Here is a 9687-nt window from a genome sequence, read left to right on the forward strand (position 1 = left end):
AGAGACTCTTAGATGAAAGGAGAATGGTTGACTATGTGGAAGAGATTATTAGATTGACCCTGGAGTAGGTTAAAGTAGGCCGAATATTGTGGGCCGAAGGACCTGTACTGTAATGTTCTACGCTCAGTCATCTACTTCCAGTGGCACCAGATCGTTCTTCCCATTTTCTGGCTGTTTTGTGTCTGAGAAGTTTTACTTCTGAGACAAAGTTCCACTGTCCTAGACAACAGAAGCACAGCATCCACTTGATCCAATGCCTGTGCTTCCTTTTTGCTTGGCCTGTGCAAAAAGACTTAATTTCTTTTCCCCTTTTCCAGTCTGCTTTCTATGTCAACCGATAGTTTGTCATATTCTGAATTGCATCCCAGATGAATTAACACAACTTCAGTAGTTACAGTGGAGTAGATTTCAACGTGAATACAGGTATGAAGGCAGCTCATAGGAATTACAAATTCACAAATCATATATTTCAGTTGGGGGCAATCAAAACTTCAAAAACTCTAACATGAGGAAATCTGCAGATGCTGGAAATTCAAACAACAACACACACAAAATGCTGGTGGAACACAGCAGGCCAGGCAGCATCTACAGGAGAAGCACTGTCGACGTTTCAGGTCGAGACCCTTCATCAGCATTCTCACCATTTCCCTGGAATGCAGTATGTTTTGTCCATGCCTGGACCAGAGTTTGATAAGGTCTGGCACTAAGTGGTCCTAGAATAATCCAACTGGAAACAAATGAACAGATCATTGAAAAGTAAGAGCCACTTGCCAATGCTGTTGACAACACCTTCATCACCCCCCCCCCCCCCACCCCGTGATCAAGAGTAGACTAAGCAGTAATTAGCTGGCTTGGATTTTCTTTTTTTTTTGTAAATAGAATTTACCTGAACAAATTTCCACATTAGGTGAAAGATCATATGAGAGGCAGAAATCTAAAGTGAGATGTGCAGGGTTTTTTTTTAACATGGAAACAGGTAAGTGCCAGGAACATATAGTGGTGGATGTAGACAATCATGTCATTTAAAGATGCATTGAGACAGGCACGTTAACATGCAGGAATTAGATATCAATCATATGCAGAGCCAGTGGCCAATCAGTCTATTACCCTGTGCATTTTGGCATGTCGGAGCTAAAGGAACACAGTAGTTAATGTACAGGTATTCCATCTTGGCATGAATACATTCGTCACAAGCATTGAACTGCTCTCTATGGTAGAAAAATCCAAAGATACAAGGCCCAAAGATTCCCAAAGCGAAGTACCTTCTCCGTATTTGTAAATGCGACACTATATTCTGTCTCCTCAAGTCAAGTCAAGTCAAGTTGCTTTTTATTATCATTTTGACCATAAACTGCTGGTACAGTACACAGTAAAAATGAAACAATGTTCCTTCAGGACCATGGTGCTGCATGAAACAACACAAAACTACACTAGATTACAGACCTACACAGGACTACATAAAATGCACAAAACAGTGCAGGGCAGTACAATAATTAATAAACAAGACAATAGGCACAGTAGAGGACAAGTTTCAATATAATAATAAATAATGTAGATGTCAGTCTAGACTCTAGGTATTGAGGAGTCTGATGGCTTGGGGGAAGAAACTGTTGCACAGCCTGGTCGTGAGAGCCCGAATGTTTCGGTACCTTTTGCCAAATGGCAGGAAGGAGAAGAGTTTGTATGTGGGGTGTGTGGGGCCCTTCACAATGCTGTTTGCTTTGCGTGTGGTGTAAATGTCCGTGATGGCGGGAAGAGAGGCCCTGATGATCTTCTCAGCTGACCTCACTATCCGCTGCAGAGTCTTGCATTCCAAAACGGTGCAATTCCCGAACCAGGCAGTGATGCAGCTGCTCAGGATGCTCTCGATACATCCTCTGTAGAATGTGGTGAGGATGGCGGGTGGGAGATGGACTGTTATTGTTTTACCATTTGCAAGACCTCAATGAGTTTTATGTTGTGAAATGATCTGTATGGATGGTATGCAAAACAAGGTGTTTCCCTGCATCTCAGTGAAATGTGTTATCATTTCATTGGGTCTGTCCTGGCCCCAGCACGTACTGTGCCTATAACAAAGTGCCCCACCCCCCCCAGAAGTTTTCATGTTTTATTGTTTTCCAACATTGAATCACAGTGAATTTAATTTGGCTTTTTCAACACTGATCAACAGAAAAATTTTCTTTTGTGTCAAAGTGAAAACAATTTTCTACAAATTGGTCTAAATTTATTAAAATTATTAATCACAAAATAATTGATTGCATGATCATGCACTCCCTTCAAGTTAGCATTTAGTAGATGCACCTTTGGCAGCAGTTACAGCCTTGAGTCTGTGTGGATAGGTCTCTGTCAGCTTTGCACACCTGGACACCGCAATTTTTCCCCATTCTTCTTTACAAAACTGCTCAAGCTGACTCGGATTGCATGGGGAGCAAGAGTGAACAGCCCTTTTCAAGTCCAGCCACAAATTCTTAATTGGATTGAGGTCTGGACTCTGACTTGGCCACACCAGGACATTAACCTTGTTATTTCTAAACCATCCCTGTGTAGTTTTAGCTTTATACTTGGGGTCATACTTATACTTGCTGGAAAACAAGTCTTCGCCCAAGCTGCAGTTCTCTTGCAGACTACATCAGGTTTTGCTCCAGGATTGCCCTGTATTTTGCTGCATTCATTTTACTCTCTACCTTCACAAGCCTTCCAGAGCCTGTTGCAGTGAAGCATCCCCACAGCACGAAGCAGCCACCACCATGCTTCATGGTAGGGATGGTGTGCTTTTGATGATGTGCAGTGTTTGGCTTACACCAAACATAGCATTTAGTCTGATGGCCAAAAAGCTCAATTTTGGTTTCATCAGACCATAGAATGTTCTATCAGCTGACTTCAGTGTCTCCCACACATCTTCTGGTAAACTCTAGTCAAGATTTCTTTTGAGTTTTTTTCAACAGTGGCTTTCTCTTTGCCACTCTCCCATAAAGCTGCAACTGGTGAAGTCCCCGGGCAACAGTTGTTGTTTGCACAGTCTCTCCCATCTCAGACACTGAAGCTCGTAACTCCCCCAGTCTTGTCATAGGTCTCTTGGTGGCCTCCCTCACTGGTAACCTTCTTGCACAGTCACTTGGTTTTTGAGGACAGTTTGCTCTAGGCAGATTTACAGCTGTGCCATATTCTTTCCATTTCTTGACAATTAACTTAATTGTACTCCAAGGGATATTCAGTGACTTGGAAATTTTCTTGTATCCATCTCCTGACTTGTGCTTTTCAATAATCTTTTTGTGGAGTTGCTTGGAGCATTCTTTTGTCTTCATGGTGTAGTTTTTGCCAGTATACTAACTCACCAGCAGTTGGACCTTCCAGACACAGGTGTGTTTTTACTACAAGCAGTTGAAGCACCCTGACTGCACACAGTGATCTCCATTTAACTAATTATGTGACTTCTAAAACCAATTGGCTGCACCTGTGATTAGTTGATGTGTCATATTAAAGAGGGGGAATACTTAAGCAATCAATTATTTTGTATTTTATATTTTAATTAATTTAGATCATTTTGTAGAGATCTGTTTTCACTTTGATAGAAAGAGTCTTTTGCTACTAATCAGTGTCAAAAAAAGCCAAATTAAATCCACTGTGATTCAATGATGTAAAATAATATGAAAACTTCGAAAGGGGGGTGAATACTTTTTATAGGCATTGTACTTCTGTAGGAGTTTCCAAAGACTCAGCATGACATCTAAAAGTTTAACAAACTTCTTACAGATATGTGGTGGAGAGTATATTGTTTGGCTGCATCGCAGCCTAGTATGGACACACCAATGCTCTTGAAGGGTAAATCCTACAAAAAGTAGTGTTCAACACAGGTAAAGCCCTCCCAGTCATTGAGCACATCTACAAAGAACATGGAGCATTGACACAGGAAAGTAGCATCCATCATCAGGGACCCACACCAACCAGGTCATGCTCTCGTCTTGCTGCTGCCCCTAAGAAGAAGGTACAGGAGCCTCAGGACTCTCACCACCAGGTTCAGGAACATTTGTTATCCCTTAACCATCAGGCTCTTGAACCAGAGGGGACAACTTTGCTTGCCCCATCACTGAACTGTTTCCACAATCAATGGACTCACTTTCATCTCATGTTCTCAATATTTGTTGTTTATTGATTTATAATTATTAATTCTTTTTTCTTTTGTATTTCCACAGTTTGTTGTATTTTATATAGAAATATAGAAATCTACAGCACATTACAGGCCCTTTGTGTCGACCATGTAACCTACACTAGAACCTGCCTAGAATTTCCCTACTGCATAGCCCTCTACTTTTCTAAGCTCCGTGTGCCTGTCTAAGAGTCTCTTAAAAGACCCTACTGTTTCCACCTCCACCACCGCCGCCGGCAGCCCATTCCATGCACTCACCACTCTCTGCGTAAAAAACTTACCCCTGGCATCTCCTCTGTACCTTAAAATGTGCGCTCCCATGCTAGCCAATTCAGCCCTGGAGAAAAAGCCTCTGACTATCCACACGATCAATGCCTCTCATCATCTTATTCATCTCTATCAGGTCACCTTTCATCCTCTGTCACACCAAGGAGAAAAGGCCGAGTTAACTCAACCTATTCTCTTAAGGCATGCTCCCCAATCCAGGCAACATCCTTGTAAATCTCCTCTGCACTCTCTCTATAGTATCATAGTATCCACATCCTTCCTGTAATGAGGTGACCAGAACTGAACACAGTACTCCAAGTGGGGTCTAACTGAGGTCTTATACAGTTGTAACATTACCTCATGGCTCTTGAACTCATTCCCACAGTTGATGAAGGCCAATACACCGTAAGCCTTCTTAACAACACTGTCAACTGCGCAGCAGCTTTGAGTGTCCTGTGGACATGGACCCCAAGATCTCACTGATCTTCCACACCTTCACACTGCCAAGAGTCTTACCATTAATATTATATTCTCTCTTCAAATTTGAACTACCAACATGAACCACTTCACACTTATCTGGGTTGAACTCCATCTGCCACTTCTCAGCCTAGTTCTGCATCTTATTGATGTCATGTGTAACCTCTGACAGCCCTCCACACTATCCACAACACCCCTAACCTTTGTGTCATCAGCAAATTTACTAACCCATCCCTCCACTTCCTCATCCAAGTCATTTATAAAAATCACAAAGAGGACGGGTCCCAGGCCAGAACCCTGCAGAACCCCACTGGTCACCGTCCTCCATGCAGAATATGAACCATTCATGACCATCCTTTACCTTCTGTGGGCAAACCAATTCTGGATCCACAAAGCAAGGTTCCCTTGAATCCAATGCCTCATTACTTTCTGAATGAGCCTCGCGTGAGGAACCTTATCAAATGCCTTACTGAAATCCATATACACTACATCCACTGCTCTACCTTCAACAATGTGCTTTGTTACTTCTTCAAAGAATTCAATCAGGTTCGTAAGGCTTGACCTGCCCTTGACAAAGCCATGCTATCAATGTGTATTTTGCACAATGGTTGTTTGTTTGCCGTGTTGTTGATGTCTTTCATTGATGCTATTATGCTTATTGGATTTACTGAGTATGTCTGCAAGAAAATGAATCTTAGGGTTGTATATGGTGACTTATGTACTTTGATAACAAATTCACTTTGACCTTTCACAATAATAAACCAACTTTCAACTGTGATCTCACGCACATCCTGTGCAGTAATACTGATGCTTAAAAAAGGCTACAGCTATATTACCTTGAAAAGTCTACACTGGGGACTTCCAAACCCATCCTTTAATGGACCAACTTCTACACTAGTTATCTCTTTTTTCTATGTAGTTTTACTAACAGCCACTGTCTGCCTTTATGTTTCTTTCCTGTTTACAATCATAAGCTATTTCTTCCCTCTTTAATCATTCTTTGCTGTTTTCTGTGGATTCAGAACCAGGTTTAATATCACTGACATACTGCATTTTCTGAAATCTGTTGTTTTGCAGCAGCAGTACCATGCAATGCATAAAAACAATAAATTACAGTATATATAAATTAAATAAGTGGTGCAAAAATAGTGAGTTAGTGCTCATGAACTGTTCATAAATCTGATTGGGGGAGGGGAGAAGCTGTTTCTAAAATGGCGAATGTGCGTCTTTAGGGTCCTGTTCCTCCTCGATGGTAGTAATGAGAAGAGGGCATGTCCTGGGTGGTGGTGTTGCTCAGATTTCTAGCATCTGTAGATTTTCTCTTGTTTATGGTTAACTTCCATTTCAGTTCCAGTCAGCATGTCTATAAATTCATATATTGTATAATATGCTCACACACATACAGTTTAACCCCTTTTGTGACAAATTCTCCAACATCACAACTTCTAAACAAGGTAAATCTCATTCAGTAACTTAACAGAGTCTTTGCAAAAATAATCAGTTCTTGCAGAAAATCTATTTCACATCCTTCGAATGAAAATAAACTTATACATCCAACCATATTAAATTCTCTATGTCATTAAACATTTTGTTCCCGTGCTGGTTCTACGATGTTGGGTGGCTCACCATCTTGTTTCTTGATTCATTGGATGGAATAGTTGATCATCCGTAGAAAGTTGATACACAAACTTATACAAAAAAACCTGATCAACTCCCTTGGTATGACTTAACAGAACTAATTTGCGGTTACACGGTAGAAATCTTGGACACTCTTCTCTGCTGATATTGTCTCGTTACAGCTGCAGCTTGTTACAGCCGCAGCTTCAATAAATCTTTTATCGTTATTGTCTTTCCTTCAGGGGTTTCAGCCCAAGGTTTTCAAGTACAGTAAGTAGGCGAGGAGAGTTGCTCAGAAGTTAACCATGATACTTAAGAATAGGAATTCAATTAGTTTTCTAACTAGGGATAAATAAGCAGGAAAGATTAGTCTGTAAACCTTTAAATAGAGAATAATACTAGATCTAATTAGTTAGAGAAATTGGAGTAATAAAGGTTATTCTGATTCTAACTAAAAAGGAATTTGGTTTTTCTTTGATATCTGTGATTTGGAACCTAAACAGCAGTTAGGATTTTGAATTATTCTTACTTATTTAAATATTTTGTATATATTGATTTTTATTTAAACAAAACTGACCTCTAGAAGTGAGTCTTTAGTTTTCACTGTCTCCTTTCGATACCCAGAGCTCCTGATGGCCGACGATCACCCAGTGCAATACTATGTAATTTGATTTTCTCATGAGAGTGCGGTGATCAGTCACACAAGATAAGACAAGTGCGACATATGCTTTGTCACATGTACATTAAAGCATATGTGTAGTTTGCGTCAAATCCTATGAGTAGGGATGGTGTTGGGCACCCTGCAAGTGTTGCCACACTTCCAGCAGCAACATAGCATGACCACAACTCACGAGCCCTAACCGTACGTCTTTGGAATGTGGGAGGATAGCAGAGCACCCGGAGGAAACCCACATGGTTATAGGGAAAACATCTTACAGACAGCAGTGGGAATTGAACCTCATTCCTTCAGCTCCCTGGACCACTATGCCACCCCACAAGCTTCAAAACACATGGGCAAGGTGCCTGAAATGTTTGCTTTCCCACTTTCAAATAGAGCACTGAATTCTTCTATAGACACTTAAGAAGGCAGCTGGGTTCCTAATTAACAAATCTGCTGAAAGTTCAGCACTTTTAACAATCCAGTAGTTCACTGGAAGTCTGGATCATCTCCTTAAATCTTCCCCAGTCACTTTTACTTGATCTTCAAGTTTCAGGGTTTAAATTTATTATCTGTAAGGAGTAAACAGAAAATTGTCACCAATCTTAAAGGTTAACTAATTCAGTTGTATTAAAAATTACAAGATGGTAAGTCATAAAGCAGGAGATTCTGCAGATGCTGGAAATCCAGAGCATGCTGGAGGAACTCAGCAGGCCAGGCAGCAGCTATGGAAATAAAGAATAAAGAGCCAATGTTTAGGACCAGATGTAGGGTCTCAGCTCTAAGTGTTGGCTCTTTATTTCTCTGCATAGATTTACCTGATGTGCTGAGTTCCTCCAGCATTTTGTGTGAGCTACTAGAATTGTAATTCTGATTAATTGTGGGACAAGGTCAGACTGGGGTAAAGCTGTGCAGAACATTCTGGGATTAATAGATTTACAATCTAGAAAGATATCCAGCCCACCTTATCCTCACCTTTTGAAACATGGTCTGCAATTTAACCCAGTCTCCAGCACCAGATCCATATTCCTGCAGATCAAAAGTTCTTAAAGCCCACTCCAGCCTCTTTTCCTCATCTCCCTTGTAATAATCTTTCTATCAATTAAGTGGACAGCCCAGTAATGCATCAGTTAGTGTAATATGATAACAGCACCACCAATCAGCAGTCGGGGTTCAATTTCTGCTGCTGTGTTTAGAGAGTTTGTACGTTTTCCCCATGACCATGTGGGATTTGCACTGAGAGTCCTGGTTTCTTCCCACATTCCAATGATATATGGGTTAGCTTTGCTGACATCAGAAGCATGGTGACACGAGCAGGCTTTCCCCAGTACATCCTTGGACTGTGCTGGTCATTGACATAGACATTTCACTGTACATTTCAATGTACACGTGATAAATAAAGGTTAAAAAAACTATTCCTTTAAGTTTCTGCCTCTAGTCTCTGACCCCACTTCTTGGGGAAAAGGGTCCTTCCAATTTACTTTGGCTAGATCAACTAAGTCTCCCATCAGTCAAAGGAGACATTATATAGATATATAGAGTATAATCTCTTATTGCTATAATTTCTACTTGTGGTAATACTTCCATGTGTTTCTTTTTTTAACCAGTTTATTGTACAGGTCTGCTAACTTTACACACACATTCCCTTTGTACTTCCAGGCCTCTCAAGGACCTCCTGAGTACTTCTGAATTTCCTCAAATGCACTATTGCTTTTTACTTTTAAAATGCATTTCCTGTTAGTGTATCATACAAGTAATCAGTTTTGTCTGAGAGCATAGGCCACATTAGGAAGCTGACTTCTCAAGTGATCTTGAAGTGGCATGAAGTTTTCAGCATTAACTAAGCATTTTGATTAACTAATGAAACTACATGATGTAAATCACATCTGTATGAGGGTGATTGATAAGTTCATGGCCTAAGGTGGAAGAAGTTTAGAAAACCTGGCACATTTATTTTTCAACATAGCTCCCCCTTGCATTTACACACTTAGTCCAGTGGTCGTGGAGCATACGGATCTTGGACCTCCAGAAAATGTCCACAGCAGGGGTGATAGATAAGTTCATGGCCTAAGGTAGAAGGAGATGAGTTATACAGCTCTCGTTACATGCACATGCAGTTCAACTCTTTGTGTGATTATGCAGGTAGTTTGAAGTTAATAACTCATCTCTTTCTACCTTAGTCCACAACTTTATCAATCACCCCTGATGTGTTATTAACTTCAAACACACAAACTATTTTTTCAAACACACTGGACTAAGTGTATAAATGTAGGAGGGAAGCAACACACACAAAATGCTGGTGGAACGCAGCAGGCCAGGAAGCATCTATAGGGAGAAGCACTGTCGACGTTTCGGGCCGAGACCCTTCGTCAGGACTGTAGGAATCAGGAATGTAGGAGGGGACTATGTTGAAAAATAAATGTGCTAGGTTTTCTAAAATTGACTCCTTCTACCTTAGGCCACGAACATATCAGTCACCCCTTGTAGTCAAGTATAAAAGCACAAATGAGCCAGTTGTAAT

The sequence above is a fragment of the Hypanus sabinus genome, chromosome X2 (genome assembly GCF_030144855.1).
Source record: "Hypanus sabinus isolate sHypSab1 chromosome X2, sHypSab1.hap1, whole genome shotgun sequence".
In the NCBI taxonomy this organism is placed as follows: Eukaryota; Metazoa; Chordata; class Chondrichthyes; order Myliobatiformes; family Dasyatidae; genus Hypanus; species Hypanus sabinus.